We start from the raw sequence: 15,488 nt of genomic DNA, 5'->3' as shown, positions 1-15,488 counted from the left end.
TTTCTATAACAATATTTTTCTAGACTTACAGATCAGATTTTTTCTAATTTTTAATGGACTTATCATGCCCATGGCTCCCAGATTTTCAAATTTCATGAACCAGCAAAATTTCCAAAAATATGTGGAGATCAACATAAGATTTGCAACTTTTTATTTACCAAATTAAGAGCATGAGAAAAGCAAATAAACAGGTATAATATGTTACTACCTTAATTTAATTTACAAAGGAAATTTTTAACATCAAAAAGGTGTGAAAGACAATTTCAAAGAATAATCCTTGAAATGAATTATTTGAGCTTTATGAAATTCACTATATAATTCTTATCCTTATTTTTCTTATTTTACCACTTCTGATGGAAGTTTCTCCACACCAGGGTCAGTGAGGATAGAGATTTGTAAACCACTGCTTTGAACTATCTAAGCACGCCGTATTTTATAGCATGAGGAATGAATAAAAGATCCATTTTATAAAAAAAAAAACAACATGTGGTATTGGTTAACTTTTGATGGTGGACTAAGACAAGGGGTTTTCAAATTTTGCTGCACATGAAAGTCACTTGGAGAGTGTTTGTTTGTTTTTGAGATGGAATCTCAGTCTGTCTCCCAGGCTGGAGTGCAGCGGCGCCATCTCAACTCACTGCAACCCCCTCCTCCCAGGTTCAATCGATTCTCCTACCTTAGCCTTCCATGTAGCTAGGATTATAGGCTCACCACCACACCCAGCTAATTTTTGTATTTTTAGTAGAGACGGGGGTTTCGTCATGTTGGCCAAGCTGGTCTCAAACTCCTGACCTCAGGTGATCCGCCCGCCTCGGCCTTGCAAAGTGTTGGGATTACAGGCGTGAGCCACTGCACCCGGCCACTTGGAGAGTTTTTTAAACTCTTGATGCCCAGGCCATATTCTGTATCAATTAAGTCAGAAAAATCAAAATCTCTAGGAGTGGGACCTAGGGATCATTATTTTTTAAAATATTCCTACTATATTCTAACATGCTGCCAAAGCTGAGAACCAAAGCTAGTACCTTGCTCCTCAGAGTAGCAACATCAGCATCATCTGAGAGCATACTAGATCTTCAGAATTTCAGGTCCTACCCAGATTTACTGGAGCAGAATCTGCATTTTAACAAGGTTTCCAGGGGATTCATTTGCATATTAAAGTTCGAGACTCCTAAGAAAGAGGGAAATGAGACCGCCATATTTTTGAAAGCGTCTTCTATTATTTTCTTAAAATCCTAACCAGGCAATATATCAAGAGTAGACAAAGCTTCTGAGATGGCAGCCCACAAAAACAGAAGACTCTGTCTGTAATATTCTTAGCAGGGAGGGAATTGAGGGAAAAAGGCAGCTAAACTCCTCTGAGCAAAGAATAATTCACCATCTTCTGTTAAGGCCCTTCTCATTAGAGAAGCAACTACCCTTCCTTATTCGATGCCCTAAGAAAATGGTTCCCAGACTTGGGTGTGTATGGGAACTATGTGAAGAACTAATACTAATAGATTACATAGAAATAGAGTAGGTCCTAGGCCTTTGCCCTCTTACTAAAACAGACATTCTGTTTTTCATACTATAAGAATGCAGGCTTCCATCATGGAAAAGTAACTTAAGTGGAGGTAGATATGTCAATAAGGTCTATAATTATAATCAACTATCAATTCCCTATATCAGATGAATTCATTAATTTTATGATGCCTAAAACCCCAAGAAAGAGAGAGAGAGAAGCATAGGGTGGGGGCAGAGGAGTGTTTAATCCTAGAGGTCATACTTCAGACTTCTTTAAACATGTAGCACTCCCTAAAGTGTGTACAGACAGGATAAGAAAAGTGTGGATTAACATTGCAGGTGACCTTCTGGAATCTCATAGCCAGAGAAGCAGATTTGACTTCTGTTATAGCTTCTCAAATCATTTTAGGCCGCTAGGACCCTTGACTGCCAACTTGTTATGGTTTTCTCAAACTTTACAATACGTTGTTGAATTTTACTAGATTTAGTGTGTGTCACATGCAGACATTATCTTAACCTCAAAGACGAAGAAATCAAGGCCTTTTAAAATCTTAAAGTAATTAAAGCAAGGTTAGGAAAGAGTGAGGAAGATGAGGCTGAAAGACAGAAATGCTAGTGGAGCAACTGGAGAAGTCAACGACCTGTACCCATGAGTCTTTCAAGAAGATTGAAAAACAGGCAGGTGTGCTTTCCTCTTTAACAAGTCCCCATCCCCAAAACTCCTGAAGCAAAGCAGTCAAAAGATAAACATTCATTTAATTTCTCTGTTTATAATGTCAAGCTGGTATCCCTGGAACCTCTGTGGTGTAATTTCATGGGAGTGTGCCTGGTTGGTTTTATTCAGGTTGCAACACTTTTCTAGAACAGAGGTTCTTTACTTTGGCTGCACCTTAGTATCACCTATGGAGCTTTTACAAAATCCTGACACCATATTCTGCTTTTTGGAAGGTTAAATCAGAAGCTATGATAGTGGGACCCATATCAACATGTTTAAAGCTCCCCAAGCTGCTCCAATATGAAAACTAGGCTGAGAACCATTGTCCCAGAAAACAGAGAGTGAGAGAGGAGGTGGGAGGAAAGTGGGCTACTGTGCTGCTGGGTGACACAGTGCATCAACGTAGAGGAAGAAACTCTTAGTAATTGCTGAAATCTCATACAATAAGAAAAATAAGGGATAACGATATGATAAGCTATACTAGAAAGAACAATATTTTACACACTTATAAAAGAAGTATTTTCTTTAAGCTCAGTCACTACCAAGAGAAGTCCCAAAGCAGCAGCAATAACTGTACTCTTTCCCTACTTGACACTTGTAAACATCCCTAGTGACCAGATTTTTGTCTCTAATATTGTTCTATTTAAAAAAAGAACCAGAAACCATTAGAGGATAGTCAATTTCATGTTATTGGGCTGAATAAAATCAGAATAGGTCTGTAACATTTTGTTGTTGCCAGGAAACAAGAGTGATTTGTTTTCTAAATGGCAGGGGCACTGCTGAAATGAAAAACAGTCTACTTAAAGGAGCTCCCATTTTTCAAGTTGTGATCATTTGTAGTAACAAAGATCACGAAACGAAACAAATTATGCTTCTAAAGGGACGTGATGCACATAAGAAAAAAGTTAATGTAAATAAAATGTACAAAATTATGATAGTAATATCAAAGAAGAGTGAATATTATCTACATTTAAATTTATTTACTTAAATAAGTAGGAAAGTGTTTATATATAGCTATAACTATAGATAGATATTTGTGGGGTTTTGTTAAGTATATTTCTGTTCATATAGTATAGATGTGTGTTGTTTTTATCTGCATAAGCCACAAATAACTAAACATAATTTGTAAGCCAAATTATTGTAAGAAATAGTAGAAACTGTACCATGAATAAACAGGCCTCAGCAGCATTTGTGGTCTTATATATAAGTGAACTAGAAAAGGAGTCCAGCGGTTAGCTAGCACCAGTCACATATGCAATTTCCAATGAGGAAAACAATAATAACCATTTACTCCAAAATATCAACTTAGTTAAATGTCCATAAAAATAAGTCAAATTTTTTTTTTTTTTTCCAGACGGAGTCTCGCTCTGTCGCCCAGGCTGGAGTGCAGTGGCACTCTCTCAGCTCCCTGCAACCTCCGCCTCCCAGGTTCAAGCAATTCTCTGGCCTCAGTCTACGGAGTAGCTTGGATTACAGGCATGCGACACCACGCCCGGCTAATTTTTGTATTTTTTTTTTTATTATTATACTTTAAGTTCTAGGGTTTTTGTATTATTAATAGAGATGGGGTTTCACCATGTTGGCCTGGCTGGTTTCAAACTCCTGACCTCAAGTGATCGCCCGCCTCAGCCTCTCAAAGTGTTGGGATCACAGGCATGAGTCACCGCACTTGTCTAAGAAGTCTAAATTTTAAGATTCACTTTTCTGTTTCTCTGGAAGTGAAATCTTTTGATGATTTTTTAACTAATTAATTACAACACAATGCCAATAAGAAAGGTCAATGTTTTTAAATATTGAAACCAGGCCAGGTTAATATATTATTAAATATTGCAATGAATCATGTGATGCCAGAGATTAAAAACAAATAAAACTTAAATCTTCTAAATTTCTTTAAAAATCAGAATACATGGAAGGGCGCAGTGGCTCACGCCTATAATCCCAGCACTTTGGGAGGCCGAGGCGGGCGGATGAACTGAGGCCAGGAGTTCGAGACCAGCCTGGCTAACATAGTGAAACCCCATTTCTGCTAAAAATACACACACACACACACACACACACACACACAAATTAGCCAGGCATGGTGGCACATGCCTATAATCCCAGCTACTCGGAAGGTTGAGGCAGGAGAATCACTTGAACCTGGGAGGCAGAGGTTGCATTGCACTCCAGGGGACAATGACAGAGTGTAATTTTGATCATGGCCATTTCAAAAGCATTTGAACTGGAATTAGTTGGCCAGGTTGGGCCACTATATCTTGCATGTCTATGTCAGGGAGACTTGGCTTTCAAGGGGACGGCACTCAGCCCCAGGAGGAGCCTGCAATTCGTCCTTGTCTCGCAGTTTGTGCCATCCATGGGGATAAAGGACAGTAAGGAACAAAACAGAACCTGCTGTCTAAATGGGGGAACCTGCACGCTGGGGTGCTTTCGTGTCTGCCCTTCCTCCTATGGATGGAACTGTGACCTTGTTGTGTGCAGAGAGAGCTGTGAGTCTGTGCACCATGACACCTGGCTGCCCAAGAAGTGTTCTATGTGTAAATGCTGGCATGGCCAACCCCACAGCTTTCCTGAGGCATTTCTACCTGGTTGTGATGGCCTTGTGATGGATGAGGACCTCATGGCTCCCAGGACTCTGGAATACTACCATCTACATGTACCACTTTTATGCTAGCTGGCATGTGCCATTCCATACAAAGTTACTATTAACTAACATTTACCTATTTCCAGAAATAACAATTTTAGATATCATGCAATTTCATGACCAGTAAAGTCTGCTTCTCCAATGTCCTAACTGAAAGAAGATCATTTGTTAGTTGCCTTAAAATAACGAATACAATTTTGGGAGGCCGAGGCAGGCAGATCACAAGGTCAGGAGTTCGAGACCAGCCTGGCCAACATAGTGAAACCCCGTCTCTACTAAAAATACAAAAATTGGGCCGGGCGCGGTGGCTCAAGCCTGTAATCCCAGCACTTTGGGAGGCCGAGACGGGCGGATCACGAGGTCAGGAGATCGAGACCATCCTGGCTAACACGGTGAAACCCCGTCTCTACTAAAAATACAAAAACTAGCCGGGCGAGGTGGCGGGCGCCTGTAGTCCCAGCTACCCCGGAGGCTGAGGCAGGAGAATGGCGTAAACCCGGGAGGCGGAGCTTGCAGTGAGCTGAGATCCGGCCACTGCACTCCAGTCCGGGCGACAGAGCGAGACTCCGCCTCAAAAAAAAAAAAAAAAAAAAAAATACAAAAATTGGCTGGTTGTAGTGGCATGCGACTGTAGTCTCAGTTACTTAGGAGGCGGAGGCAGGGGAAGCACTTGAGCCAGGGAGGCAGAGGTTGCAGTGAGCCAAGACCACTCCATTGCACTCTAGCCTGGGTGACAGAGTAAGACTCCGTCTCAAAAATAAAAAAAAAAAAAAAACATTTCCATAATGGTCCCTAACACTTCCTCACTTCCTTAACGTACCAATTACTTCTTACCTCTGCCCTGCCCTCCCCTCAGAAACTACTTTCCTTTTTCAAAAGAAAGTCAGCCGTATGTACATTGTGCCCAAGTCCTATGTTTCTTGATACATGTAACTCTACCAAGGTCTTATTAACATGGGCTTTTAAACAATTGAATTATATCTTCAGATTATTAAAGGCTAATCCTAATGTGAAACTGAGGATAAAGTTTTGAGCAGAGTTGATCAAAATCAATTAAAATGGTCTCTTTAAAATGAAAGAAAGTCTCTTTAAAGGGAGGCGATGGAGGGAAGGATCAGAAAGCACTGGGGTAATAGAAATCTGTCTGCATGTGTGCCAGCGAGATGGGGTAAAAAAGAGGAAGCAAATGGGAGAGATGGACAGGAAAAGAGAAAATGAATTACTTGATTGATGATTAGGTGGATGTAGAGAAGCAAGTTAAAAGACTAAATTGAAGGGCAAGTTTCCATCATCTATAGAAACTTATACAAGACAGACTCTCCTTTTTGCTAACAGCATTGTAAAAAGAATGAAATCTCCTTGGAAAAAAATTATTAAATTTCCCCAACAAGATTGCTTAGTAAATTATGTTTTCTCCAAGCTATGCAATTATTTTAACTGTTATAAAAGAAAAGAAAATCATCACAATATATTTAGTTGTAAACCAGGCAATAAAATTATATATTGTAAAGCCTCATTAAAAATACATTGTGTATAAGTGTATGCACAGTAAAAATGGGAAATATATTGACAAAAAGTGTCAGGTGGTAGACAAAATAATGGTCCCCAAAGATGTCGATGTCCTAAACCACAGAATCAATGAATATATTGCTTTACTTGACAAAAGGAATTTTGCAGATTCATATTCATAAGTTAATGATCTTGAGATGGGGAGATTACCCTGGGTGGGCCCAATGTAACACTAGAGAATAAGAGAGAGGCAGGAGGTTACAAATGAGAGGAGAAGCTATGAAGACACTGGGTTTGAAGATGGAGAAAGGGGGCCTCAAGACCAAGGATATAGGCAGCCTTTGAAAGCTGGAATGGACAAGGAATTGGATTCTCCTCTGGAGCCTCCAGAAGGAACACAGCCCTGTACACTCATGTTAGACTTCTGCCCTCCAGACCTGTAAGATAATATATTTGTATTGTTTTAAGCCACTAAGTGTGTGGTAATTTGTTAAAGCAGCAATGGGAAACCAACGTAGATTCCATGACAAAAAGCAAAAACTATGTGATAAAAAGATATTGTTTAGTGGCCAGCAGCTTGAGTTTAAGTCATCTTGAATTTAGCAATCAGTTCCCACTAACCAACCAAAATTAAGTGACTTGCCAGTAATCCACTTAACCTGTATCCCTGACTTCCTGAGGCGATATGTTTGTTCTTCCCAGTCTGGAAAAATTACATAAACCCTGAGAAAGTATAAAGAGTCTCTTGTAGAATTCCCAACAACCCAGCAATGCACAGAAGTTTAAATTCCAGAACCATACAAAAGTAAAAATAAAAGGAGATTTAAGAATAAAAAACAAAATTAAATCTATGATATTAATAGCTTTGTGCCCAGTTATGTTGTCAAAAAAATAATTGGCTCTGTAATCAGTGTGGTATTTTACGTGTATTTTTTCCTTTGTAAGATGTTTAATGCAGGGAAATCTGAAATGTTAGGCTTGTGATTAAGTTAAATGTTTAAAAGCATTTCACTAAGTTTGCAATCAATGTGTAAATGGTTGAGGAGATTTGTTTTGTTCACTTAATATACATTTGATTTATTGGTTGTATAAGTAGTATGTGAATATTTAAAGCAACAAAAACTTGAACACGCATCAGAGTTACCGGGAGGACTTGGTAAAACACAGCCAGCTGCTTCTGATTCAGGAGGTCTGGGTTGAGGCCCGAGAATCTGCATTTCTGAAAAGCTCCCAAAGGCTATTTATGCTGTTGACTTGGTGGCCATGCTTAGAGGAACGCTTATGATTTTAGGTTTTAAAAATTCTAAATGTTTGACAAATTCATAAGGTTATGAAACTGGACTGTAAACAAAGGACAAAGAGTGTGGAATATCCCTGCAGGCACAAAAAGCCCCTTGGACATTAAAGAACCTGTGGGCAAAAGGGAGCATGACAAAGCCTGGCAGAAAATGCCACTTTAGTCCTCTTTCAGCCACAGGAGCTTCAAGTAAGGTGGAATCCAATGATGTGGGGGTTGAGACGGAGCAGCTTCTAGGTTGCTTTCACATTGGACTCACTTGGGGGAACAAAGATATTAAAGACACTTAACTAGACAATTAGTTCATATTATTTTGTGAATGACATTGATATCTACTTCATGCTTAAAATTGCTAGAAATTACCATTTTAATTCTTCCAGGCTACTAAAGATCTTTAAAAAATGAAAACAAACCTTTTTCACTGGAAACAATGACAACCCTGTAACTAGACCTGGACTACAAGCACATTAATAGTAATCTGGGATTTATAGAGCTCTCCATCAATCTAAAACCCCAGCTTTAAATATTGTAAGAGTTTTATTATACGTGCTACAAATGAAAAGTAGATAAGTTTAAAACATACTCTCTGGTTCTGTAATGACTTTTCATTTTGGCGTCTGTTCATTTCTATTAATACATACAGTTCTGCTTGCCTTCCAGTACATTCTTACAGCTCTGCAGACAATCTTTGGCATTAGCCAACAATGGTAGCAAAAAAGCTTTTGCAAAATCCAAATTACTCAAATTTAAAGTTTCCCACATATACCAGTTTGCCCTGGAAGTTAATGGCCAATATTAGAATTTTTCAAAAATGATTAACAAGTTAAAATATGTATTCAACCTATTTTGTCTAAATATTTAAAATGTCTACTTTCATTCATCATCTCTTTTCCTACTGTTTAGAAAAAGGAAAGGCACGGCATGAAACTTTAAATGGAAAGATGGTTTGAGAGATAAAATGTTAACATCCATTATTTCTGGATGATGGTGGTATCAGTGGCTCTGGTTTTTTATCTTCCTTAGTATATTCTATCAAAAGGAATATTATTTTAATAATCAGACAAAATACCATTCAAGAAAGGAAATTTCTGCCAAGCATGACTTTGAGAGTAATTGAAAATGCCCCAAGTCTTCTTAGAGCAATGGCTAATTCTTGGTCTTGATAAAGAAATGTACAAGATGAGCCTGCAACATCTTGTCACACTGCAAAGCAAGGGAGTTATCGAAGACTGATGGAGTTAGGTCAAAATGACCCAACTTGAACAAAGATGACATTGACCAAATATGGGACAATTTGATAATTAATAAGAATAATAATTATAATACATTGAAACGTTCAAATGTATGAGCATCCAATGAGTTTATAAAGATACTAATAAAATGGAAGAACAATGAGAAGAATCATAGCAAGACCAATTCTAACTCAATTTCAAAGAAAATTCTCAGATTGTATAAACTTTTGGTGAGAACAGTCAGACTACATAGATATCAGACAAAATAGCTGAGTATGTAAAGAGTGCCTTAGTACTGGGTATTTTTATGCAGGGCTCAATGACCATTTTGAGAGAGTGATGGTCACTCTCTCCATGAAAACGATGGTCGCTATAAATAAATCCTTTCCAGCCCTTAGTTTCTGTTGTTGTTTGGTGTTTTTTTCTTTTGGTATAAGATTGAAACTTGTTTAGGAATTAATGAAAACACCCTGAAGGCTGAAACAAAACAAAGCAAAATGAAACAAAAAAAGACAATAAACAAAGCCCCTCATGACCCCAGGAAAAGCTGGTGCAGAGTTAGTGTGGTTGGGTGAACAAATACTAAAAAATAAAAAACAAGTAGTGTGCTGGGTCAGATCAAACATGGTTGTTGATGAGCAAACATGGATGTTGATGAGATGGACAATCATACAGCAATCCTGGTGCTCTTAGGAGTTGAGTTGTTCCTAAAGTATCGGAACACGGTGAAAGTGCCTCAAAAGCCAAAGGCAAACAGGTTGTATTCTCATAGGGTCCTGTTATTCATTTCCTCTTTTGTCTCCATCCTGCCTTGTTCGAATCAGACTGCATGCCCTCTAAACTCCAGTTTCTTTCACTGACAACTCTTACCAGTTGAACAGCTGACTGGGAGATAGAGGAAGGACATTTTGGTTGTGCATATTACATCCTTGAGAACACCGTAATCACTTAAAAATGGATGTTTCTGATTTTATTTTTTGTCAAATTCGGCCAAGTCCCAAAAGGAGACAAGCAGACTTAATCTCTATCCCCAATGTAAATTCGTTATGAGATAAACTCTCTGAGTCTCCCTCTAGGAAACAGAATATTCTAGCCCTCTGGCATCTCTATCCAGATAATGATTTTAGTTATATCAACATAAGAATGATGAGGAAATAAGATGGATAATACCCTCAGCAAACCTAGATGGGTTCTTGTCAAATGGGCTGGTGTTGGAAGAAGCCAGAGATGTTGAATAAAATTGCCATATTCAATTTATTAATGAAGGATCTATAATGGCCAGGTTGTTTTGATTTAAATGTTAGATCCCAAGTTTGAAGACCTTAGAGAAAAATGAATGGGGTATAATGACATTTAGAATAACTTCTTCAAAATGTGCTAATGGAAGTTCAGTGGGTCAGTGTAAGCTGTTTAGGAGAACCACAGATATAGCCAAAATTGAGTCAGTGCTTGTCTTGAGATTGGGTTAGATCGTAACTTGATTCAACCAACATTGCTTGAGTTTCTTTTGTGTGCCTGTCCTTTACAAGCATGATCTCATTTACCCTCATATAATGCATTAAGATAAGTATAAGTATCTCCATTTTGCAACTGAGGAACCTGAGACTCAGAAGCATCTGGCCCAAACCGTAAGGGCTAGTGTGTGGTAGAGCTGTGAATTGAACCAAAACGTGACTCTGCCTTGAAGGCCCTGTCCTTGATGCTCCGGCACACTGCCTCTAAGAGAATATATCATTGTTCATGCTGTGAGAGACTGGTTTTGTCATCATTCTTCCCAAGAATACAGAATTTTCATACCTGCTGGGTTCTAGGTGTTCTCTGTAAAGGTTCATGGAAGTATCATATTTCCCATTAAGTACCAATTTATTACTACCTCATGAGGTATATATTTCCCATTAGGTATCAATATTTTGAAACATTTTGCCAAAAATCGTAAAATATTTAACCTTTTTAGTCTGGATATAATTGGTATAAATACATAAATAACAGTATTCCAGCTTTTTTTTTTTTAGAAACATTCCTTTTAATATGACAATGATTCACTCCTCTTGAGGATTGGGCCTCATCCACAAATCCCTCTATAACTTTCATTGTTTGAGAATAGCAATGATTGGAAACCCCTTTTATGGTGTCATAGGGACATGTGGATATGTGGTTGTAGTGGGTTGAATGGTGTTTCCCCAAAATCCATGTCTACCTAGAAACTCAGAATGTGAGCTTCATCAGAAGTAAGATATTTGCAGATGTAATTAGTTAAGATGAAGTCATATGGAGTAGGGTAGGTCCTAAATTCAATGACAGATATTCTTATAAGAAGAGGAGAGGGAGAGGATACACAGAGAAGCCCAGGCAAAGATGGAGGCAGAGTTTGGGGTGATGCCAAGGAATGCCAAGGATGACTGAGAGCCACCAGAAAGAGAATTGTGGTCCTGTTGAAACATTGATTTTGGACTTCTAGCCTCCAGAACTGTGGGATAATACATTTCTGTTGTTCTAAGTCACCAGGTTTGTAGTAATTTGTTGTGGCAGCCCTAGGAAACTAACACAGTGGTCTACATTCGTTTTCTTTTCTACTGGTTTTACATTAGCTAAACACACTTTAGCAATCACTACCATAAGTAAATTACATCTATAGGGAAAGAAATTAGAGTAGAACAATGTTACATTATTTGGTTTTATATGGAGCCTTTCATACACGTGGTTCCTGAAGCTGCATTGCTAAGTATAATATTAGAAGGCAAACGACTGTGAAGCTATTATGCACTTTTCAGTAGTACACTCAGAGCATTAGGCATGAAAAGCTGTCATTACAGAAGAAACAGAAAGCCTTGAAACTGGAGTGATAATGCCCCACTTGCTATTGCTAAATTCCATATGATTTAAAACTTCTAAAAAATCAGTGATCTGAGTCATGCAAAGGTGTCACTTCTAGTGTCACATCTAAAAGGATAAGCCCAGAGCAAGAAAAAGAAAAAGAATATCCAGTTCATAATCCCAGTAGAGCACCTGGTAACTGACAAAATCTGAAAATACCCTCACCTCTGACGTAAACTTAACTGAATATTTATGTGTATATTTTGTGTTTTCTGATATGTTAGGGGGTGAGAAAGAGTTTCTAAGAGAGACTCTTCAATAAAGGGACATGAGCAATGGGACTGATTCTATCCAGGGGAACCTAGGCCTCCAGGGATCCATACTGAAGCAAGAAAACAACTCAAATCTTAAGGCTGTCTTCCCATGGATATAGCATACACTCCCTTACCAGTTACAGTACATCTAGGTAAAAGAAATTGAGCAAAATTCAGAAGAGAGATGAGAGCCTGGTTGTGTAGAAAAAAGCTAACATAGTAGTCTTGAGGTGGCTGTCCTTCAAAGGGCTACTTACAAGGCTGACCCTTGACTAGCATCTGGGAACTTGGACTTTAGGAGGGTTCCCACCATTCCCAGAACTGATAAGGGTGGTTCACTGTGCCCAAACTGTTTGTATACGCACTATGTTTTACGCTGAACACCTGCTTTCCTTCTGGGAGTCTGGAATTTTGGGATCACACTAGGCAGAGGGCACTTTTGTAATCAGGCCCCAGTAAAAGCCTTGGGAACTGGTTTGCTGGGGAAATTAAGCACATCCTTCATGACACCACTGGGAGGGGACTTGTGGAAGCTTGTGCCTAGTCTCCCCTAGACTTTACCTCATGCACCTTTTTTCTTGGCTGATTTTGCTTTGTGTCTTTTGTTGTGATAAATCTTAGCCATGAGTATCACTGTATGCTGCTCCCTGTGAGTCCTTCTAATGTGGTGTTAGAGACTCCAACACATCAGCTCCTCCAAAATATCAGTGGACAGCTCCACCTCAGTGCTCCCCTTCAGTCACCTTCAGATTATACAAAATGCAACTCAGACCGAGCTAAGGAGATTTCAGCCACAATATTCTGTATAGTGAATAGGTTTCATTATTGTAACAAGCAAGAAAAGAACAAGACATTTTTTTCCCTCCTTAATTGTCAGATCTTCTTTGGGATACTTGTTTATTATGATCTAATTTTTAAAATCTTACTTAACTCTAAATGTAAGACTTTTTATTGTAATAATACTTCAAATGAGATCTAAAAAGCTTCTGCACAGCAAAAGAAACAATCAACAGAGTGAAAAGGCAACCTATAGAATGGGAGAAAATATTTGCAAACCTGTGTCTCATAAGGGGTTCATGTCCAAAATATTAGGAATGCCTACAATTTAACAGCAAAAAAAAAGTCAAAATTAAAAAAATAGGCAAAAGACTTAAATAGATATTTCTGCAAAAAAGGTATATGAGTGGCTAAAAGGTATATGAAAATGTGCTCAACATTACTAATAATTAGGGAAATGCAAATTAAAACCACAGTGTAATATCACTTTACACTTGTTAGGATGACTATTATCAAAATGACAAAAGATAACAAGTGTTGACAAGGATGTGGAAAATTGGAACTCTTCTGCACCATTGGTGGTGATGTAAAATGGTGCCACCACTATGAAAAACAGTGTGGAAGTTCCTCAAAAAATTAAACATAGAATTATCTTATGATTGAGCCCACTTCTGCGTATTTAGCCAAAGTAATTGAAATCAGAAACTCGAAGAGATATTTGTATTATTGTGTTCCTTGCTGCACTATTCACAATGGCAATATGTGGAAACAACCTAAATATTCATCAACAGATGAATGGATAAAGAAAATGTGGTATATATTTACAATGAAATATCATTCAGCCTTACAAAGAAGGAAATCCCAGCATATGCAATATCATGAATGAACGTGGAGAACATTATGCTAAGTGAGATAAGCCAGTCACAGAAGGACAAATATTGCATGAGTCCACCTATGTGAAGTGTTAAAATAGTCAAATACATAAAAGGAGAAAGTAGAATGGTGGTTGCCAGGGGTTGGGGGTGGGGGGCAACGAGCATAGATGTTCAACAAGTATTTCAGTTATAGAGGATGAATAAATAAGTTACATATATATATATATATATATTTTTTTTTCTTTTTTGAGACAGAGTCTCACTCTGTCACCCAGGCTGGGGTACAGTGCTGTGACCTCAGCTCACTGCAACCTCCAACTCCTGGGTCCAAGTGATTCTCCTGCCTCAGCCTCCTGAGTAGCCAGGATTACAGGCATGCGCCACCACGCCTGGCTAATTTTTGTATTTTTAGTAGAGACGGGGTTTCACCATGTTGGCCAGGCTGGTCTCAATCTCCTGACCTTGTGATCTGCCCACCTCGGCCTCCCAAAGTGCTGGGATTACAGGCGTGAGCCACCCCACCGGCTTTTTTTTTTTTTAACAGAGTCTTGCTCTGTTGCCCAGGTTGGAGTGCAGTGGCATGATCTCGACTCACTGCAACCTCCACCTCCTGGGCTCAAGCGATTCTGCTGCCTCAGCCTCCTTAGTAACTGGGACTACGGGCGAGCGGAATTTTATTTTATTTTATTTTTAGTAGAGATGGGGTTTCATCATGTTGGTCAGGTTGGTCTCAAACTCCTGACCTTGTGATCCGCCCACCTCGGCCTCCCAAAGTGCTGGGATTACAGGCGTGAGCCACCCCACCGGCTTTTTTTTTTTTTAACAGAGTCTTGCTCTGTTGCCCAGGTTGGAGTGCAGTGGCATGATCTCGACTCACTGCAACCTCCACCTCCTGGGCTGAAGCGATTCTCCTGCCTCAGCCTCCTTAGTAACTGGGACTACGGGCGAGTGGAATTTTACTTTATTTTATTTTTAGTAGAGATGGGGTTTCACCATGTTGGCCAGGCTGGTCTCGAACTCCTGACCTCAGGTGATCCGTCTGCCTCGGCCTCTCAAAGTGCTGGGATTACAGGCGTGAGCCACCACACCCAACCATAAATAAGTTCTAAAGATCTGCTGTACAATACATTGTATTTTGAATGTGTATTTAGGATTTTTATTCCTTGTTCTGATTTTATCTTTCCTTTCTTTGGTGGGTGGGACTGAGGACCAATCTGTAAGGTGCTTTAAAAAAAATCAGGTTTAAAATATGTTTCTTTGAAGATTTTAGAACATTAATGGCTTCCCTTTTGTTCCTGAACACATCCAGCTTATTGCTGCCTTAGGCTGATGCATCAGCAGTTCTTTCTGTGACGCTCTTCCCACAGCATTGTGTACCTGGCTCTGTCATTTTATTGAGCTCTTAACTGTCACCTCCTCAGAGAGGCCTTCCCTGACCACCCAATCTAAGGCAGCCCCACCCCACCAACAAATAACCCTGCTTTAGCTTCATTGTAGCACTTATTTCAACCTGCTCATCTATTCATGCTTTCTTTATTTGTTTAGCAAAAGCCTCCTTGCTCCAGAATGTAATTTCCACTCCAACAAGAATCTTGTTTGACTTGATCAGCATTTTATTTTATTTATTTCTTTGAGACAGAGTCCCCCTCTGTCGCCCAGGCCGGAGTGCAGTGGCACAATCTCGACTCACTGCAACCTCTGCCTCCCGGGTTCAGGTGATTCTCCTGCCTCAGCCTTCTGAGTAGCTGGGATTACAGACATGTGCCACCACACCCGGCTAATTTTTGTATTTTTAGTAGAGATGGGGTTTTGCC

The 15,488-nt window shown here is 39.2% G+C and overlaps 1 protein-coding gene across 2 annotated transcripts in view; it reads right to left on the bottom strand.

Moving 5' to 3' along the window:
* OTC (ornithine carbamoyltransferase) overlaps positions 1 to 15,488 on the bottom strand; it is a 77,142-nt gene that overhangs the window by 22,453 nt on the left and 39,201 nt on the right. The window lies entirely within an intron of this gene.

This window comes from Colobus angolensis, unplaced genomic scaffold (assembly GCF_000951035.1).
Source record: "Colobus angolensis palliatus isolate OR3802 unplaced genomic scaffold, Cang.pa_1.0 Scaffold103, whole genome shotgun sequence".
NCBI lineage: Eukaryota > Metazoa > Chordata > Mammalia > Primates > Cercopithecidae > Colobus > Colobus angolensis.
Note: the sequence above shows the minus strand (reverse complement) of the source record. Positions and strands in the feature narration are given on the sequence as shown.